Raw genomic sequence first — 21,504 nt, 5'->3', positions numbered from 1 at the left:
AGACAGCTGCTCCCACAATGCATCTTTCTCCACACAGCCGAACACTTTCTCCAGGGAGCCTCAAACTTACAAAATGGATCTAAGAGATCCTGTCATCCAACCACCTCAACAAATGAGGTAACTGAGGATCAGAGCAGAAGCAACAAGCTCAAGGTCATACAATGTGTGAAAGAGGCCAGATTTGAACCCAAGCCCTCTGGCTCTAAATCCAATGTCCATCCTGCTTCAGTCCAATGCCCACTTAGGAGTTTACAATCCCAAAAGGAAGTTTTTAATCCCAATTTACTTTTGTTTCTCATTATCCCATTTTACTATTTTTCTTCCTCTCTCTCCAGGGCTAGATCCCAGATTTCCTCATTTGTTTTTCTGCGTAAATTTAAAAGCGCAAGAGAGGAGGGAAAAAAAAGGCAGCCTTGGAAACCAAAACTAATCATACACTAATTTTTCAACTAATTTTTATTGTTTCCTTTTGCCCATTTTGATTTGGCTCTGATAAATCAGGGGAATAGCACATGAAATAATCTCATAGGATTCCCTTTGTATTCTTGCTTTTACCATTAAGGATTTAAAAAGTATGTGTCCTGAATAATCTAGCTGTGTTATGCAGCAATACATTTGAATCGGCATTTTCTGTGTAAAGTCTACATCAAATCAATGAAACAAACAAACAAGCAAAAAAGTCTTACAAAATATTTTAAATGTATTTTGAGTGTTCCTTGGCTAGTCAGTCCACAGAAAAGACTGTCTTGACAACAAAGGGCTGAATCAACATAGAACATGATTGGAATTATGCATGTCAATTATAATGAACCTCATTATACAAGGAAGCCTAATTCTATTATAAAGCACTGCAGTTTAAAATCTTATTGCTATTCAGCCCTGAACAATAACAAAAGGGGAAAAAACCCTCACCCTATGTCACAGGCAAACCTTTCTTTATTTTTAAATGCCCACAATTTTGATATTGTTTGTATATTCTCTCCAAAAGGAATTTTTTCCTTTCATTATCACTTCACTGAGCAGCATGTCTCCTGCTTTATCCATGTTTAGCTTGTCACTTTCACTTTCCTTAAGAAAAGCTAAAGCAAGAATATTATAACTCTTTTTGCTACTGAAAGAAAGACCAGAACAGAGCCACTCCCACATCATGGTATGGTATTATGCATATACACAATAAAGTGAATTTAACTTTCCATATAAGGCTCTAATTTTCACGAAGGGTGTTTATGTGGCCTTTGACAGAATTATAGTTGAGGGAACATTACTATATACAAGGCTATAGCTTGTGTGTCTGCATGGCTCCCATATTTAATAAGAGAATGTCAGTATCTAAACCTTTCTTTACAGGATTTTATTGCTCAACCATAAATATAGAGGTAAAATTCTGTTTTGTGCATCTACATTTTGAGGACTATTGGGACTGTTATTTTTAAGTACCAACCCATAAATTTCATTGTGTTGTATTAAATGTTTCATCATTTCTTCTGGGCTCAGGCTTTTGATAGGACCAATATCCAATAAATGCCCCTGAGACAAACCTTAGTAAGTGAGGTTGGCTTGCTGGAGGCATGTTAAGCCACAATATTTATTCATATGCATTAAAGTTCTTTTCCAAAGTCTCCTTATGGTTCAGGAGAAGACCTTGTATTTCCAAATGATATTCCAGTAGAGTATAAGTCCTGGCCAATTGTACCAACCTGGAAAAGCCCAGTAACTGATAAGCCTGGTATATCTTCCATCTGAGGACCAGCACCCATAAACTTAAAGAGGCCAGGCTCAAGGTTGACTGGATGGTGATCAGTCTTTCAGTCTTTACAACACATAAATATCATTTACTGAGACAGAGAGGGAGTAGAGATTTGTGATGGGTGTTTTGGAAGTGGAGTATTCACACCTATAAAACTGCAGATTCTTAAATTATCAGAGGTATGCAAAAAATTGTGGGAAGGGAATTTTTTAAAATTATTATATAATCCCTACCCCCAGAGACTTTAAGTCTAGTTAGGGAGGTAGAAAATAAACACATAAGAACAATATTGGGAATATGTACGTAACACAGGTTTTTAGCTAAACCTGGTTCATTTTGTGTGTTGCTACTTAGGATTTCTCGGGACTGCCAGAAAGAATGCTTGGAGAATGTTACCTGAGGACAGAGTTTGTGCTTGAGTTTTGGAGAGGAGAGACATTCTTTGTTTGAGGTGACATACTTGACAATAGATGCCCTTTTGGACCAAATACAGACACATGGTATGATGAAAAAGACTTTGGAAGCTTCAGACATGAAGGAGAAACTCAATATGGCTCCAATCTCCAAAACAATTTTCTCCTTTCCAAAACTCTCGTATCAACTCTGTCACTTATACAGGTCTACAGCCTTCGGCCAACTTTCTCTCCATCAATGCATAGACATATCTAAGAAGCAGCACAAAAAAATGTCCCAGGCTTGGTTGGAAATCCATGTTTATATCTACAAAACACCATACAAATAGCTGCAGAATAATATGAATGAATAAATAAATGCTATTGGAAAATAAAGCAAAGGAATGATCAAGATTTTGATCATCTTTCTAGTGGACATGAAGTTTTACCTGAGTTTAATGGAGGTAAGGACCATGAATTGGTGCTCAAATACAACTCAATATTCAAAGACTTTTTTTAAAGAGAAAAGTAAACTCTTATTTGGGTAAAGGTTAATATAAGCAAAGCAGAAAAGTTCTTAAAAATCTTAAAAATCACAAGTTCATAGCCTAGTGTTGAGTCTCTCTTTATCTAACAAGGCTTAACATAGGGATTTTGACCTAGAATTTCAGTTCCATTAAAAGAATAGAATGGGCCGCTAGATGGCGCTGTGGCTAAGCGCCAGCCTTGGAATCAGGAGCACCTGAGTTCAAATCTAATTTCAGACACATGACACTTACTAGCTGTGTGACCCTGGGCAAGTCAGTTAACCCTGATTGCCTTACCAAAAAGGAAAAAAAAAAAGCTTGGGGGGCAGCTAGGTGGCGCAATGGATAGAGCACCAACCCTGGAGTCAGGAGGACCTGAGTTCAAATGCGTCCTCAGACACATAATATTTCCTAGCTGTGTGACTATGGGCAAGTCATTCCAAATGCCCCACCAAAAAAAGAAGAAGAAGAAGGACAGAAAAGGAATTTCACTTTTCCAAGGGGAAAAAAATACCAGAGGGGGAGAGAGGTGAAGGTCTAAAGTGAGAGAGTATCACAGTTAAGTGAACATATATTTTGAAAAAAGTCCCATGAATGTCATAGCCAAAATCCAGAACCCATGCATCATAGAAAACATATTACCATCATCTAGAAGAAGCAGGGCCAAGTACCAAGAAATGACTCAAAATCACACAAGACCTGGGAGTTCCCATCATAAATGTAAAGAGAGTTTAGAATACAAAATGCTAAAAGGCAAATGTTATAGTCTTATAAGCAAGAATAATTTACCCTGAAAAGCCCAGTATTATCTTTCAAGGGAAAAAAAATGGATTTTTAAAGGAGTAGAGAAGTGGTGTCAAAACTCAAGTAGAAACAGAGATTACTAATCTGCATATAAAAATCCAAATAGAACACATAATGACTTAGTTTTTAAAATGTATTGTTATCTATGTCTTTCTGCATTTTTATTTATTTTATTAAATATTTCCCAATTAAATTTCAATGTGATTTGGCTGGACCTCAAGCAGTCTATGGGCCTCCCACTGGATACCTCTGGAATAGAGGAGATTTCAAGCATTTTTACTAAAAAGATCACAGCTGAGTAAGAATTTTGAAAGGCAATACATCAATAAAAAGTTAAAAAGATAAATGTATTTGAGCTACCACAGTGGATTTTATGACAACACAATGCTAAATTTCCAAGGGGGATGGGAAGAGAGAACAATCAAGTGCACCTTCAGAACTTTAGTATCTTCAAACTTTATTGTGATAATTAAATAAAAAAATATTGTGGGAAATTTATGCTGTTGTGAGAGTTTTTTAAAAGGTAAAGGAGAAGAGTAAAACACATGGAAAGGAGGATGAAGGGTATGGAGCTTGCCATTTCACCTAACTGAGGTATTTAAAACATGATGCAAACATGAAGGAAGGTGAATAAGCACCAGATGAATCTCATTCTTATCTGAAAAAGACAAAGGAATGCATACAAAACAAGAATTTGGTGTAGAAATACATCAAACTCAACTGGAAAGCAGTATGTGGGGGAGGGTTGAGGATGAGGACACGAGTTACAGTTAAAAAAGGCAGATAAAAGGGGTAGTTAGGTGGTGCAGTGGATAGAGCACCAGTCCTGAAATCAGGAGGACCTGAGTTCAAATCCAGCCTCAGACCAAAGGCTTAACACTAGCTATGTGACCCTGGGCAAGTCACTTAACCCCAATTGCCTAAAATATATTATATTTATATATATATGTATGTAAAAGGCAGATAAAAATGGAGAAGGAATAGTCGCCAAATAAACAAATTTATTTGTCTTGAAGTGGAGAAAGCATATAATCCAAGGGGTACCTATCAATTGGGGAATCATTGAAAAAAAGTGTATTTAATGTAAAGAAATATTATTTCTTAAGGAAGAATGAAAGACACAACCTCAGAAAAATAACATGGTAATGACCAACAACCTGAAGATATTTAAGAGCACCCATCAATGCAATAACCAAACATAACTCCAGTCAACCCTATGATGATGTACCTTTGGGATCTTATTGTTATTGTATAAATTGTTCTGCTCACTTCATGATGCACTAGTTAATATTACAAGGCTTTCTCTGAAATAATTTCTTTTATAATTTCAAATGAAATATATCAGTCATATTTAAATACAAGATTTGTTGACAGAGATAGAATGGATTCAAGGTGCAGAAAGACACACATTTTTTGCCATGGATGTTTTATTTTTTTTGACTCACTAGGTTTATGTGCTATAAGGTTCTCCCTCTCTTGGTTTTTAATTGAGGGGATTGAGGAGAAGGGAGGGATTAGTAATATGTATGCCCCCCACATTATTGAAATATCTCAAAAAATTAACAGAAAAAAATAGTAGTAGAAGACAAGCAGTATAGTTCTCAAAGTATACATGTAATTTAATAAAATGTAATGTGACATGATATAATGTAATGTAATATAATACTATGGTATCATAATTTAATATATTTTAAATGTTTTAAAGTAAGTGGCATGAAATGGAGATTCATAGTTTCACATATAATCCTCTTTTTGCTTTATATTGCATATGTGAAAAGGTTCTTTTGGTATGTTTAAGTTTAGAATACACACAGTCCCAAAAGAATTAGTGCACTTTTAAGCTTTAATAGCTTAAATAGCTAATTAATAATTCAATATTAAAAGTTGATAACATTAATTTGATAAATTAATATTAATTAAAATAATTATTATATTTTAGTAGTTACTTGAGCTATTAAAGCTTAAGAGTGCACTGACATTTGTAACACTCTGTATGTGAATATGTGTCTATATTGTATAAGTATATCTTGCGTGCATACATACATACATGTTTGTATATAAAATATGGATACATATATGCATATACACATTCCTACACCTATACATAAGCTTTAATAACTTAAGACTACAATAAGACTTCTAAGATACCTTATGTAATTGACTGGTTGTGATATATATATATCTATATATATATACATATATAAACACACATCCACACAGAAGAGCCATTCCCCAATATATAAGTGATGAATGCCTATTAGCAGAAAATTCTCAAAGGAAAAAATAAAAGCTATCAAAAATTTGAAAAATGCTTTAAATAATTAATAATAAGGGAAATTCAAATTTAAAAAACTACTCTGAGGGTCCACTTTATACCCAACAGAGTGGCAAAAATGGTAAAAAAATGAAAAATGACAATTGTTGTGAGTACTGAGGGAAAAGTGATATAATAATATGCTGATGTTGGAGCTATGGATAAGTATACAATTCTGGATAATTTTGAACTTATCCAAAAAGTCATTAAACAGCCCATCCACTTTGACCCAGTGATGCTAACATTAGGTCTACACACAAAGAAGACCAAAGAAAGAAAAAAAGAATTCATAGGTACAAAAATATTTATGGCAGCTCTTTTCGTGGTGCTAAAGAACTAGAAACTAAGAAGTGCTCATCAATTGGGAAATGGATGAAGAAATTGTGGTATATAAGTTTCATGGAATATTGTTGTGCTATAAATCAGTAATAGATAGAACCTGCATGTAAGGAGAAATCATTTGTGCCAAGGACAGCTGTCATTATGTGTGGGGCAAAGGGAGGCAGAATAAACATTTCTAGCCTCTTCAGCTCCTACCTTTCTGCAAAGGATACTTTTATTTCTTCCAGGAGGAGAAGCAAGACGTTGGGGCCAGAGGTCACCACTCTGCTCCCCTCAGAGAGATGACATACTGAGGTAGAACAGTATCTATCTGCACCCTTAAATATTGCTCATCCAGAGGATATGATCATGTTTGAGCTAACTCTTGATCACTTTGTTGTTTGGGGAGAAAGGAGGACCCCAAGCTCTATATCTAAGGCTTGATCCCTTTCCCACCTAATTCCTGTTCCACAATGAATACACACAGCAAATAGCAAGAAGCCATTTATCTGAATCATAGCAAAACTGAAATCAGAGAAGGTATACAAAGAAGAATATATACCAGACAATACATAGTGAAGAAGATCTCCCACTGAGTGTAAAATAATTCAGCTCAACCAAGAGAGAATGTCCTTGATCTCACCCAAAAGGGAAATTCTCCAAAGTCTTTAGAGTGGCAAGCTGGGAATAGGGACAAGATGGAAACCATCTTCTCTTTTCATGTCTTCCTAGAGTCTTTTCCTTCAGCAGCTTCAAATAGGGTTGACCTCTTCTATCTTCTCTCATGAAGATAGAAACTGATTTGAGGCTCATATTTGAAGAAGATTTCTGCTTGGAGAGTCCTGAAGGGGGTCTCTTACTTGAAGGGGCCCCAAAGGACAACCAGCTAAGAGCAAATGAAGCCCTTACCTGTCACTTATATTCTGCTCCACTCCTCACACAGGGGAGGGCCTTCATCTCCACCAAGAAGAGAGTCCCATACCAAAAGGCTTTAGAACAGGCATTACATAAGAAATGACAGAGACATTTTCTGAGAAAACTGGCAGAATCCATATGTATTGATGCAGAGTAAAGGAAGTAGAACCTGGAGAATAACATATCTAATAACAATAGCCTTGTAAAGAAAAGCAACTTTGAAAGACTTAAGAACTCTGATTCATGCAATAACCAGCCACAATTCCAAAATACCAATGATAAAACACATTACCTACCATCTAACAAAGAAATTATGAAGTCAGGGTGCAGAATAAGATACCAGTTTTCAGAAACGGTCAATGAAAGGAATTGTTCTACTTGAATATGCACATCTTGTACAAGAGATTTGTTTTTCTTTCTTTGAAACTTTTTTGGGGGGACAGAAAAAAGAGGGAAAAATAATAAAGTTAGCTAGCAAGCTATCAGAATGAAAAAAAGGAAGAAATGAGGGAAATTCAAGAATTTTTTTAATGCATAAAAGAAGACAGGATGGAGATCAGTTAAGAAACATAGACAAGCAAGATAGCATTGGAGATAACATTGAATTTATCTTATGCTTAAAGATAAAAACAAACTTTTCATAATACATATTATTTGCTTCATATAAGGTTTTCTTTTGTTCTTTCTATATGGAAATGTTCATCCTATTTGGTGTTAGTCAAGTTCACAGTTCAAAAAATAAAAGAAGTACAGTCTACCTTCTAAAAGTAAGGGTTTTCTGATCTGTCTACTTTTTAGTGCTTTCTCTTTCAAACTTCATGTAATGTTGCATATATTTGATTTTTTTCTTCTCACCACCAAAATGAAAAAAGTCTACTCACCCCAGTAAGCACCATGAGGGCAAGGATTGCTTAATTTTTGTCTTTATATAACCAGCTCTGAGCATGCTTCTTTACACATAGTAGGTGCTAATAAATTTGAATTCAATGGAAATTGAATATATCCAGATAATTTACCTAAGATTCACATTTTATCCAAAAATTTGGCATTGTAGATATGCTGTAAAAATCTACTAATCTATCAGTGGAATAAAAAATCAGCTCCCGCTGGAACATGATGCAGTGGAAAGAAACCTGGGATTTTGAAGAAGATTTGGACTTGAATCTCAGCTTTGTCAGTTACTTTGCAATTACATAATAAGACTTCAGACAACTCATATAATCTCTCAACTCCATAATTTTTATTGGTCTCTAAGACCTCTTCCATTTCTATGATCCTATAATCTATTTTGAGCAACCATCCATGCAATTATATGATATTTCAGCACTTCATCTTAATATTTTCCTTGACTCTTTATATATAGGAGTAAAAGCATCACAATACTCATCTGTTGAGTAGGATATCTTAATTCCAGTTTGCTTCCTACATTGATTTGGATATTATTTTGGGGAAGCAGCTGAACCATTTGTGGTACATACATGGGGGAAGGAGGGAAGGAAAAAAACAGAAAAAAAAGAAACTTACATGATAACTTTATTATATATTTAAAAGGATAACAAGATGTACATAACATTTGCAGTTTCATGGGCAATTATCTTTTTTATTATACTATGCTATGGGAATGCTTGTTTTATTCCATAAATTAAAAATAAAATAAATTTTAAAAAATAGCTTATCACTTAAATTTAAATTCTTGTCACTTAAAATAACTAGAAACTTTCCCAATCAAAATTAAAATAAAGTCCATTATGTAGAAAGTGTCCAAAAAGGCGAGATCATGTTAAGTTGATTCAGTTCAAGAAACTTTATATACATCAAATGCCTAGGCATCTAGGTAACACAGTGTATAATACTCTGGGCCCAGAGTTAGGAAGACAAGTTCAAATTTGGTCTCAGAAACTAACTGTGTGACCTTGGGCAAGTCATTTAATCTGTCTGCCTCAATTTCCTCAACTATTTCCTGGAATCGCTATGAAGATCAAATGATATAATATTTGTAGAGCGCATTACAAACGTTAAAGTATTATGTAAATACTAGCAATCATTAGTTACTTCTCAATTTTATGAAAAACAAACAAGAATAAATTTCAATATGCTTCACTAGATGAATTATCTCAATGATGCAGACATTTTCTCTACTGCTATGGATCATACCCAATTCTCAGCTTCTCATCCATTGTTCTTTTTGTCTTCATCTTTCCAAAAGTCCTCTATAGCTTAGCCACATAACATACATACTCAGGGCCTTCCTCTGGTTATACGGGGGCGGAGAGGAACTGAGAAGAAGAGAATATATTAAGTTACATATCCACTAGGGAAACAGTTTCCAAAATGAAATAGATCTGGCATTTGGGAATACATGAGTATATTAAAGCGGCGTCAATATACACAACCATTTCAAATGTTGTTGTTGTTTTTTTTTTTTCTTTAACTATACTGAATTAACAGATTGCTTGACTTGACTGGCAAATGTACCGAAAATGGTTAAACCAGTTCTTCATAGAGACCCAGACTGACTTTAAACTGATCCCAGAATCCAGGGAGGGGAAGAGAAAAACAAATAAGGAATTATATGCCTACAACAAAATCAGTTCCACCCACTCTTCTCATATTTTCATAACGTGTAGCACATGTGGTAAGGCATTTCCATTACAAATCAAAACACAACATTTCTTCAAGACCTACCTCTTGCAAAATGAGTTTTTTGTAGTAGATTTACAATTAGTTAAAAAAAAAACTAGACAAGAGTTTCCTTTGCCTAAAAACTTTTTAGAAAATCTAGAAAAAGGAGCTATAGAATTTATTCCATACACATATGTAAAGAAACTCCAATACCAAACCCTACCTCCTATAGTATAGAAACTGTTTGAGTTGAAAAGCTTTGTGCATTAATGAGAATGTCCAAGATTTCAACTTTCACTGAAATAATTAATTTTGTGAAATAGGTGATAGCTTTTATCTCTTGAGTTGACCCCTGAAGAGAAATACACTTGATTTGAACAAGAGTACTTCTCGTGCTATAACATTTCTTTCTTGGACTCCCAATGCACATCAACAGTATTTAACTGCGTAGTTACAGTGAGTGCATTTATATCTAGTACTAATTAGGGACTGTGGACTGCTGAGCTACAAATAACTTCTAAAGCTCTTTTAAATCAACAGTGCCTTTAAACTGGGCTTGCACTTCAAATGGATTGGCCTCACCGGCGTTCACTTCCCAACAAAGAATTTAGTTCATCACTTGCAAGCAAACTGTGCTTCACATACCGACAACTGCTTTAGCTGGAAGAGCATTTGCTGTCAGGCTGCAGCACTCTCTAGGAGGGGGACACAATAATGCTTTGCTCCTGGAATAATTGTTGCCAGAAGGCCCTTTGGAGTATGCAGCTGGAATGTGAATGTTCAAGAGGAATCCTCATGAAGGGCTGTAGGATGGTTAATTTCTTTTTTTCCTGGAGAATAATAATATCATCAAGAAAAACAAAAACAGTCTCTCCCTGTCTGGACAAAATGGTACTGTCCCAGACAGAAAGGTCCCCATAGGCCAGACTATTGTAGCATGTAGCACTACACTGCTGAGAGTTCCAAGATATGACCGTGACAGGAAGCAAAACAAGGAAATAACTGCAGTGTCCACATGACAATTAGCACAACATGGCTTTGGTTTGGCTTGGCTTGGCTTGACTAGCAGCTCCCAATGTGTATGCATGTCCTTGTGTGTTGGGGTGTATGTGTGTGTGTATGTCTTCCTATAGAGTGAGTATAGGAGAAAAAGAAAGTGATACTTCAGTCCCTACAGATTTTAAAGTGGCAAATGAAAAGAATAAATATGTACCAATCAAGGTTTCAAATAAGAAAGAAAATTCCAATTCTAATTTTTCTGTAGGATAATTTTTTTTAATCTCCTTATCCTAACTACACAGAAAACACATAAGGGTTTCTAAACTATTGTTTTCTACTGGGAAGAAAGGTTATTTGCAGATACATTTTCCCCCTTGTCAAATTTCACACTTTCCTCCTCATTTTTGAAGCCTATTATTTTCCTATGTAAATTGGTGTTTACTTGTTCCTTTTGTATTTTCCTGAATATTTAAGTACCTTTATGCATATTGCAATAACCAGTACTTCATGAACAGGTGGTATTTCTGTGGGAGCTAGGAGAATGGTTGTGTACATTTTATGGTGACCTCTTAGCCTTTAACTATTATATCCTTTTTTTTTTCCAAAAAAATCTGGGAAAAAAAAAGCCTGGTCTTTCTCTATTATTACTTCAAACAGTGAACTAAAATGTACCAGCTTTTGGACAAGTTGTGCCTTTACATAACTTTGTAGTAGCCATTACTTGGAATGATTAACAAGAGATACGAACAAAAGAAAACAAACACAACTTCTCCATTTTTTTTGGAATAAACTAATTAGAATAAGTAATTTAGGATTGATAGAAAATTTTTCTTTATACTATTGGTGGAAGTGACTAGGGCAAATACTTATGTCTGTACACAAGATTATTCTATTTATCTGTGACTCTCCATGAGATATTTTTTGAGATAATAGTGCTTTCTTAAGCCATTTAAAATTAATTTCATCTGCTTTAGTTTTTCAATAATAGAGCTTGGGGAGAATCCTAAAAATAATAGGTATTTAAAGAGCAATTGATATTTATGCATTTCTGTCATTGCATAGTTATTGTGAATGGCCCTGGAGGCAAATTTTCTTTGAGTCACTTAAGTTTTTATATAACTTTATTTCAAGGATAAAGAATAATCATATTGTTAAAAAAGGAGCAATTAAGTTATCAAAGCACAATCAGGGTACGGTTATACCAGGTTACAACTGGATGTGACCACAGTTCTACAGACTGCATTCTAGCTGGATTTCTGTAGGTCACTAGAAAAGCGATTCGCTATATCTTGTTCTTGACAGACAGGACTTCCTGTGTCCTAGGAATCATAAATCCAGGAGGGAATATACTGTCCTGGAGCTATAATTCAAAAGGGGTAGAATTCGTCTCAATTAAATATGAGTGACAGGATAAAGAAGCCCAATTCCTCCTCCCCTCGTGGAGAGTTGGGGAAGTTACATGTGGAGACGTAGTAGGGATTCTCTATCAGTTCAGAGTTACAATAATGTCCTAAAACCTTTCAGACACCTTTTTTCCAAAGCTGTCAAGTTTAGTCAGTGTCTACATACTAAAGGGAGTGTTTCTGGCCACAGGCTCCCCAACAACTTCATGTTCGTGGCCTACACTGCTGGTTCATCGGCTGGTCAGTTTGGTCCAATTCTCTAACCACATAATAGTCCTACAGAGGGAATGGGGAAGGTGACTACTCTGGCCCCTTTTCAATCACAAAGGCACCATGCTAGTCTAAGCCTGCATCACTCTTTGTCCTCACTACTCCAGTAGTCTTCTAATTAACATCCCTGCTAAAAGTCTCTCTGCTTTGTAATAAATTCTCCATATTCCACAGAGCTGCAAAGTAATTTTTCTGAGATATAGAGTCTGACCATTTTGCACCCTGTCCTCCTCCATACTATTGGCTTCTTGTTGATTCTAGGATACAATATAAACTCCTCTGTTTGGCATTTAAAGATCTTCACAACTTGGCCCCAAGTGACCTTTCAGTTTTGTTACACATTACTCACTTTCATGCATTATGGTAAAGACAGACTTGCTTTCTTGATTGTTTGTCCCACAGTACCTTCTATCTCCCGTTTCCATACCTTTTTGACTGTCCACCATATCTGGAATACCCTCCCTATCCACCTTTGCCTATTGAGATTCCCAAGGGTTACCTTTTACATAAGGCCTTTCCTGATCCCTTCAGCTCCTAACCTTGTTTCATCAAATTGAGCTATCTATTTTTGGTTTGTTTTTGTATCTATATATATTGGGCAGCTAAGTGGCACAGTGGATAGAATGCAGGGCCTGAAATTAGGAAGACACATCTTCCTGAATTCAAATCTGAGCTCAGACACTTATTAGCTGTATGACCCTGGGCAAGTCTCTTATCCCTAGTTGCCTCAGTTTCCTCATCTGTAAAATGAACAGGAGAAGGAAATGACAAGCCATTACAGTATCTTTGGCAGGAAAACCCCAAATGGAGTCACAAAGAGTTGGACATGACTGAAAAGACTGAACAATTATGAAAATGTACATGTTAGAATGTGAAGTCCTCACAAGCAGGGACTGTTTGGCTTTTGTCTTTGTGTGGCTAGCATCACAACGTATGGCAGTAGTAGGTGCATAATAAATGTTTGTTGATTGACCAATTGATTGATTCATCAGTGAAGGTTCCAAGTATCAACATAGTTTATGAGATGACTTCCTCTTGCTTTCTTAGTTGCTGCCCTGTGGTTCAGACTTCCTAGAAAACATACATAAAAATCCTCCTTTAAGTAAAACTTCCAAGGAGACCAAGATTCTGTAGCCAAGCCCTTTCAAAGCCCAAGGAAGTCTGACCTTCACTTTGCAGACAGGCAAATGCTTCTAAATGCCTCTTGTAGGCAGAATGATTACCTAGCACTGATAATTGCTGCTCTTCCTTTTCCTGAAATATTCCAGGTAATGCCACTTCTACCTGGTGGTAATTGTAGCACAGTTACTCACTGTACTGTTCTATTGCTTCCATGTTCTTTTCCATCCTGATTATGTTAACATAATGTTTTCTCACTTTGTTTTCTCCTATTCGTTTGTCACTGGGGAGCTCAATCCAAGGAGAAGCATCTGAGTAAACAGACTCGTACAGTTTTACCTGAAAATGATGTGACAAACAAGTGAAAGGAGAGGTAGCTTATATTTTGTTTCTTTTATGCCCACTGCCAGATTTCCCAATCTCTTATTTCTTGTTGATCCTGGATGCATGGACCCATGCTTATTTTCATGGTTGATATATGATCTAAAATATTCAGGGGAAAAAAAGGTTGAGGAATAAATCTTGGGAGTTGGGAGAAAGTAAAACCAAAATAAAACTATAAAAATAATGAAAACCCCCAAATAGTAGGTTTTCACTCCTCACAAATCATTGAAAGAGGTAATTGTGCTGAAATTGGTTTGCCCAAATGCTGGTTTGGAGGAGATGAAGCTTCCAAGTTTGAGAGGCTAAAAAAATCTATTTCTATGAATTTTGACATAAAAGAGTATAACATCTACATTTTTATGGAGCTTACAGAGTTAAAAGTAAGCTCTTTATCCAATTATCAATAGGACAAAAATATTCACAATAAAAATAATTTCCCATAGGCCACATGCCTATCTTTCTATATAATATCAGGCTTTCATTCATTCATGGTGCATCTAATGTTAGTTACAAACATGATTTAGTTTTTTTTATTTTCCTAATAACTCTAATAACCCATGAAAATGGAAATAAGATCTAAAAGCCTATACCAAAAAATGCTATTTTCTTCAAAATGTATGATAGTTTAAACAGAGGCTGATATTGACAGATAAAGGCAGTAATATTTCTAAAAGATGGCCATAACTTGGAGGTATGACAAAAAGGGGATAATTATGAAGATCTCAAATAAAGTACATTTTGGTTACCTTTTCCTTTAATTTGCAAAAAAGCATCATATTGTTCACCTCAGAAAGGCAGTATGACATAATGAGTACAATGCTGAACAAAGAGATGGATCTCAGTTTTTCCTAGTTGTTTAAAAGCTATGTGAATACTGGGCAAGTCACTTAACCTTTTCTGAGATCCAATAAGACAGGCATTCCTCACAGGATTGTGGTAAGCATCAAATAAACAAATTTATGTAATGTGCTCTATCAAGGTCAGCTATGATTATCACTAATACCCATCCCAATATTTGGGTATGTAATAACATGGCATTTAAATGAATAAGACAATCCATAATTTTTAATGAGCATTTATGAAGCACTAATTTTGTGCCAAGCACTAGGCACTTTAAAATATTATTTCATTTGAACCTCACAAAAACACTGGTAATTAGGTATTATTCTTTTACAGATTAGGAAACTCAGGAAGACAGAAATCAAATGACTTGCCCAGGTTCACACAGATAGTAAGTGTCTCTGGTCAAATTTGAACTTGGATCGTCTTGATTCCAAATCCAGGATTCCATCTAGCTGCCTAGTGTGGGTATTTCTTGTGCTAAGACATATGAACTTTCTAAGTCTCAGTAAATAGTTTTTTTTTTTTATTTTTGGCTTGGCAACCCAGGTTAAGTGAGATGCTCACAGTAACGCAGCTAGTAACGGTCAAGTGTCTGAGGCTGGATTTGAACTCAGGTCCTCCTGACTCCAAGGCAGGAGCTCTATCCACTGCACCACCTAGCTGCCCTGTTAGTACATGGTCTTTTATGAGATTCCATTCTTCCCAAAATTGATCACCTGATGGACAATCTTCTTGTGATGAAATAGAGTGTCCAAAACAGGAGTTTATCACCATATTATAATTTAGCATTGACTCAAAATTGATTATAGTCAGACTCAGATATTGAAGAAAGGAATAAGATAGCCTCTAAGGTTTCTTCTAGCTGAGATTTCTGAAACTTAAATCTTTTTTAGATATTAAAGAGACACACTATGGATAAATGTAAGTTATAGAAACAAGGAGGTGCTTTAGAAATGTCAGTAGCTTCATGTGAGAAATGAGAACTGCTATGAAGGATTGGTCTTTACCTAATGATATAAATTTAGTCACAGAGGTCTTTGATTCTAGAGCAGAATCAGCATATGGGGAAGGGAGGGAGAAAGAAAAGGTATGTCACACTGCACAAAATCGTCGAAGTGGAAGATTCCAAGAGAGGTCAGCTAGTGAGGCCACTCTAGCGATTCAGGTAGGATCACACCTAAACTCCAATAAACAAGTAAGATTCCTTCCTGTTTTAAAGCCTGTTCCTCCCTAATCCAAAATCTTTGGTCACTCACGTGGCTCACAACCCCAAGCCCCTCTTCTCTTTCAGTATTTAAAAGTATAAGACAATGGTTCATCACCAATTTCTATGTGTAAATTCCTCACATACTTAAAGGTTTGGATTTAATAAGCTTTTAACTTTTTCTTCATCAGGTTGGAGATCAATTCAGTTGGGATCTTCTGAATGTTTTCCAACCTTTTTTTTATGATTAATTTATTTGTTTTTAGTTTTCAACATTTACTTTCATAAGATTTTTAGTTTTAAATTTTCTACTCTTCCTACACCTCCCCCTCCCTCCCCCTACCCAATCAAGATGGCATGCAATCTGCTGTAGGCTCTATTTATACATTTATATTAAGCATATTTTCCCATTCGTCATGATGTAAAGAACAATTAGAACTAATGGGAGGAACTATGAGAATGAAGCAATAAAACAAAACAAAAAGGAAAAGGAGAGCAAATAGTATGCTTCCGTCTGCATTCATATTCCATAGTTCTTTCTCTGAATGTGGATAGCAATTTCCATCGTGAGTCTTTTGGACACTTGAATCATTTCACAACTCCACCAACAATGCATTAGTGTTCCAATTTTCCCACATCTTCTCCAACATTTATTATTGTCTTGTTTTGTCATATTGGCCAATCTGATAAATGTGATGCGGTACCTCAGAGTAATTTTGATTTGTGTTTCTCTAATCAATAGTGATTTAGAACTTTTTTCCTATGACTATAGATAGCTTTAGTTTCTTCCTCTGAAAACTGCTTCTTCATATCCTTTGACCATTTATCAATTGGGGAATGACTTGTATTCTTATAAATTTGACTCAATTCTCTATATATTTCAGAAATGAGGGCTTAATCAGAGACACTGGTTGTAAAAATTCTTTCCCCATTTTCTGCTTCCCTCCTAATCTTGGATGCATTGGCTTTGTTAGTGATTTCTTATCTCAGAAGTTGGAGTCTTTGGATTTATCAAATAGTAGATTAGTATAGTCATTAACTGTTGTGTCTTGCATACCTAACATATTCCATTGATCCACTACTTTGTTTCTTAGCCAGTACCAAGTAGTTTTGATGATTGCTGTTTTGTAATGCAATTTAAGATCTGGTACAGCTAAGCCACCTTCCTTTGCATTTCTTTTCATTAGTTCCCATGATATTCTGGACTTTTATCTTCTTCCAGATGAATTTTATTGTTTTTTTCTAGCTCTATAAAATAAAATATAAATTAATTTAGGAAGAATTGTCATTTTTATTATATGATCAACTAGTATTTTTCCAATTATTTTGATCTGACTTTATTTGTGTGAAAAGTGTTTTGTAATTGTGTTCATATAGTTCCTGGGTTTGTTTTAGCAGGTAGACACCCAAATATCTTATAACGTCTACAGTAATTTTAAATGGAATTTCTCTTTCTATCTCTTGCTGCTGGGCTTTGTTAGTAATATATAGAAATACCTATGATTTGTGTGGATTTATTTTATATCCTGCAACTTTGCTAAATTTGTTTATTATTTCAAGTAATTTTTACTTGATTCTCTAGGATCCTCTTAAATATACCATTATATCATCTGCAAAGGGTGATAGTTTTGTTATTTTTTAATCATCTTTTTGTTGTTGTTATTTAGTCATTTTTCACTCATGTCTGAGTCTTCGTGACACTATTTGGTTTTTTCTTGGCAAAGATACTGGAGTGGTTTCCCATTTCTTTCTCCAGGTCATTTTACAGATGGGGAAACTGAGGCAAACAGTGTTACATGACTTGCTTAGCTCCACAGAGCACTAAGTATCTGAGGCCAGGAAAATGAACCTTCCTCATTCTAGACCTGGCACTTTATGCACTATACCACATAGCTGCCCAGCATCTTTTAATCATCTTTATAGCTCTCTAAGTACTATCTAGGCTATCCAAATCTTGTTATTAATTATTGTTGGTTGCATACACTATTAATAATTGGCAAATAGGTGATACAGTAGCTAGATCCCTGTACCTGGAGTCAGAAAGATCTGAGTTCAAATTCAGCTTGAGAGCCTTAGTAGCTGTGTGACCCTGCTCAAGTCACTTAATCTCTGATCAGTAAACTGAGGAGAATAGCATCTATCTCCCAGGATTGTTGTGAATGTGAAATGAGATAATATTTAAAAAGTGATTTGCAAACCTTAAAGTACTATGTTAAATGTTAGCTATCATCATTAGCACATTTCCTACTTATTAATATTAAATTAACTCAAAAAGAAATATAGACAGCAAAATTGAACCCATTTCTCATCTTCTTGTTAAATATTCAACTCCAGATTTATAGACATGCCTGAGTGTACCTATGGTGGATGCTTGCATCCACATGAGGTTTAATATTATCTTTTCCTCAGAGACTGATCCACCATGCATTTAATTATCAGTAATTGTCTATCAGGTATCATGTTTTTGAAAAGTAAACATCAATAATTAGTAATTATGTAAGGGAATTTAAATTTTTTCTTTGTAGGGATATATTTGCATTAGTTTCTCCTGTGCCCAGGAGTAGAAATATTAGATAATGGATTTTTATTGATTTTAGCTGAATGTTGAAGATGTACGATATATATATTTCCATAACTGTGATGGTCATGAGCTTCAGAATATATTGATTGGATTGATGTAATGTGTTTGTGTGTTTAGAATATTAAGGTCCTATGAAGAAGTAATATAACCCAGCAGATGTGGCACATGCTGAATTGGAAAAACAAAGTGGTTTGGCTTTTATACCAGAGCTAACCCAGATTTATAATGTGGTCTAAAAGACCCCTGTTACATAAACCACTCATCTCACACACTGCAGCATCTCTCCATGCATCAGCACTATATAATGCAATTCCATGCAATAGTCTTAGCCTGCTTCCCTCCCCCCTTCTTCCATGAGTTATACTTGCTTTCTGAGTGTGTAGCGGGAGAAAGCTCTCTTTTTCCAGCAGTTAGTGAGGTGATACATTCTCATCAGTGTCACTTTCAGGAAAATTATACTTAAAGGTGAAGTGCCATGGAGATTCAGAAGGCTGAGTTGTATATGGGAATTTTTCCTGAGAAAGGTCTGAAAAGTTCATTGAAATGCAAATGGTGCTCCCTACAAATACAATGTGAATTTATTCATCAATGAGACAATTCTAGGTAGATAATTCAAGCCCAGAGGCTATCTTTATGGCTGAAATAACCAGACTACAGCATACTCAATTCAGTTATTGTCATTTTAATAAGTGAACCAGTGAATCATAGAGCAACATGGTGTATAGGGAATAAAGTTGGATTTGAGATCAGAGGACCTGGGTTCTAATTGTGTTGCTGAAACTTAATAGAAAATTCATTCAACCTCTCTTGATCTCCATTTTCTCATCCATAAAATGATGGAATTGGGCTAGATGAACAAAGGTCCAATGCAGCTCTTTTCTATGACATTACGGTCTTATAATCTGGGAGTTGAAAAGGAACTTAGAAGCTGCCTCCTCCAATTCCTACCTGAAGCAGGAATAACCTCTACCAAAGCTTAACAAATGGTCATTGTACACTTTGAAGGATAGAGAATTCCCTTCTGCAAGAGGAAATCCATTCCATTTTCATTCTTATCAGGTAAGTCTTCCTGGAGATTGAATCCAAGAAAGTACCAGACAAGGGAGGCCTTCATCTTTCCAGGGTAGCAAAAACTGATCAGCTCACATTTGTATGGTTGTGGAGGGGAAGACTCATAGCTAGCCTGAAGCCATTCTGATGGGGCTTCACCCAGAAGGCAGGATCTAATTGCCCTTGGGACTGACTAGGCAGAGGGTGCAGCAGGCCTTGCTGAAGTTGAAAAAACAATCCATTCTATCAAACTCATTCCCTTTAAGAATTTCCCCCTCTTCCTTGAAGATTGGTATCTATGAGCTGGCTACAGAGAGGATTCATCTTTAGGAGGTCAAATAAGAATAACTCCCTATCTCAGCCACCTAAAAAGAAATGGTGAGCATATCCCTTGGTGGAGTGGGGTGGGGTGTAGACAATATCTCAACAAATTTAACTGGTTCAGAATATGAACGTCTAAAGCATAAAGCCTTTCAAATCTGACTTTATCAGACCACACCCTCAGGTGAGATTGTCCCAGGGACTTCTCAGGTTTTTCTTTTTTTTTCTTCTTTTTTTTTTGATGAATAATTATATATTTAATCAAACTGAGACAGTCACCACAAGGGAAAAAAATAATTAATTTACCTCAACAATGGCCCCAGTAATGGACCTGAGGCAAGGCTCATCAACGTGGATAACAAAGTGCAGGAAGAAATTAATGTGTGAGAAAGAACAAGTGAAATGATAACACACTTCTATAATAAGATGTCTAAGCAAAATCCTAAAGGCTTTCTGCATTTTCTTTTTTTTTCTGCTCCAAATTTCTTTTTTTTATGACTTTGTTCTTTTATTAAGTCCAGGTGAGCTAGATTGCACAGTACTCAGGGAACTACCAGATGTGTGACTGTAGATTTCTTTTCTTTTCTTTTTAATAATTAATTAATTAATTTTTAGTTTTCAACATTCACTTCCAAAAGATTTTGATTTTTAGATTTTGCCCTCCTTTCTCTCCTTGCCCCTCCCCAAGATGGCAACCTGATATAGGCTCTACTTATACACTCATATTAAGCATATTTTCACATTAGTCATGATGTAAAGAAGAACTGGAACTGATAGGAGGAACCACAAAAAAGAAGAAACAAAAGAAAACAAAAGAAAAAGGAAGCAAATAGTACGCTTCCATCTGCATTCAGACTCCATAGTTCTTTCTCTGGATTTGGATAGCATCCTCAGGTTTTTCTTTGAAATTCTATTACAATCTCCTCAGTGGAGAGGATCTGCCCACAGGACAAGAAGTCACTGTCCTTCTTCTGTGAGTAGGAATAGGATAAGACTGGAGATAAGATAGAGAGCCTCAGTCTTTCTAACAACCAGTGGGAATTCCCCGCCTTTCCCCAACAACAACAACAACAACAACAACAACAAAAACAAAAACAAAAAAAATCCATTGGTCCTACCACATGGGGCCAGCCCATAGGCTTGTTGCTCACACCCAAACTTTGGTCAGGAACTTGTGCAGCTCAGACCTGAGGGTAGCAATCAGACTTTTCCCTAAATCAGCTTTCCTGTCCCTAGCATGACCAGTCCCTTAGATCCTAGAACAACACTTAAACCTCCAAGAAAATTGCAGAAGGATCCCTGATGACACAAACTCTTCCCAGACATTCCCAACAGAACTGTGCAGATCCCAGTCTAAAATGAGGTTTTAAATCAGGAAGTGTACTGGAAAGGAGGAGCAAACAAGCAATGACAAAAGAATCCTACCATAGATGACAGGGACACTCAAGACACAAACCCAGAAAAGGAAAATGACTCCAAAATATCAACAAACAAAGCATCAAAGAAAAATAGACCTTATATACAAATTCAGCTAGAATTCCTGGAAACATAAGAACAAGTGTTTCAAAAAGCTAAAATATTTTGAAAAATCAAATGATTATAGTGGGGAGAAATGAAAAGGAAATGAGCTATGAAAGAAAGCATTGGAATGAAAACGAAGACCTTGGCACAAGAGGTACAACACCTTA

The sequence above is a fragment of the Vombatus ursinus genome, unplaced genomic scaffold (genome assembly GCF_900497805.2).
Source record: "Vombatus ursinus unplaced genomic scaffold, bare-nosed wombat genome assembly UNPS02014781.1, whole genome shotgun sequence".
NCBI classification, from domain to species: domain Eukaryota; kingdom Metazoa; phylum Chordata; class Mammalia; order Diprotodontia; family Vombatidae; genus Vombatus; species Vombatus ursinus.
Note: the sequence above shows the minus strand (reverse complement) of the source record.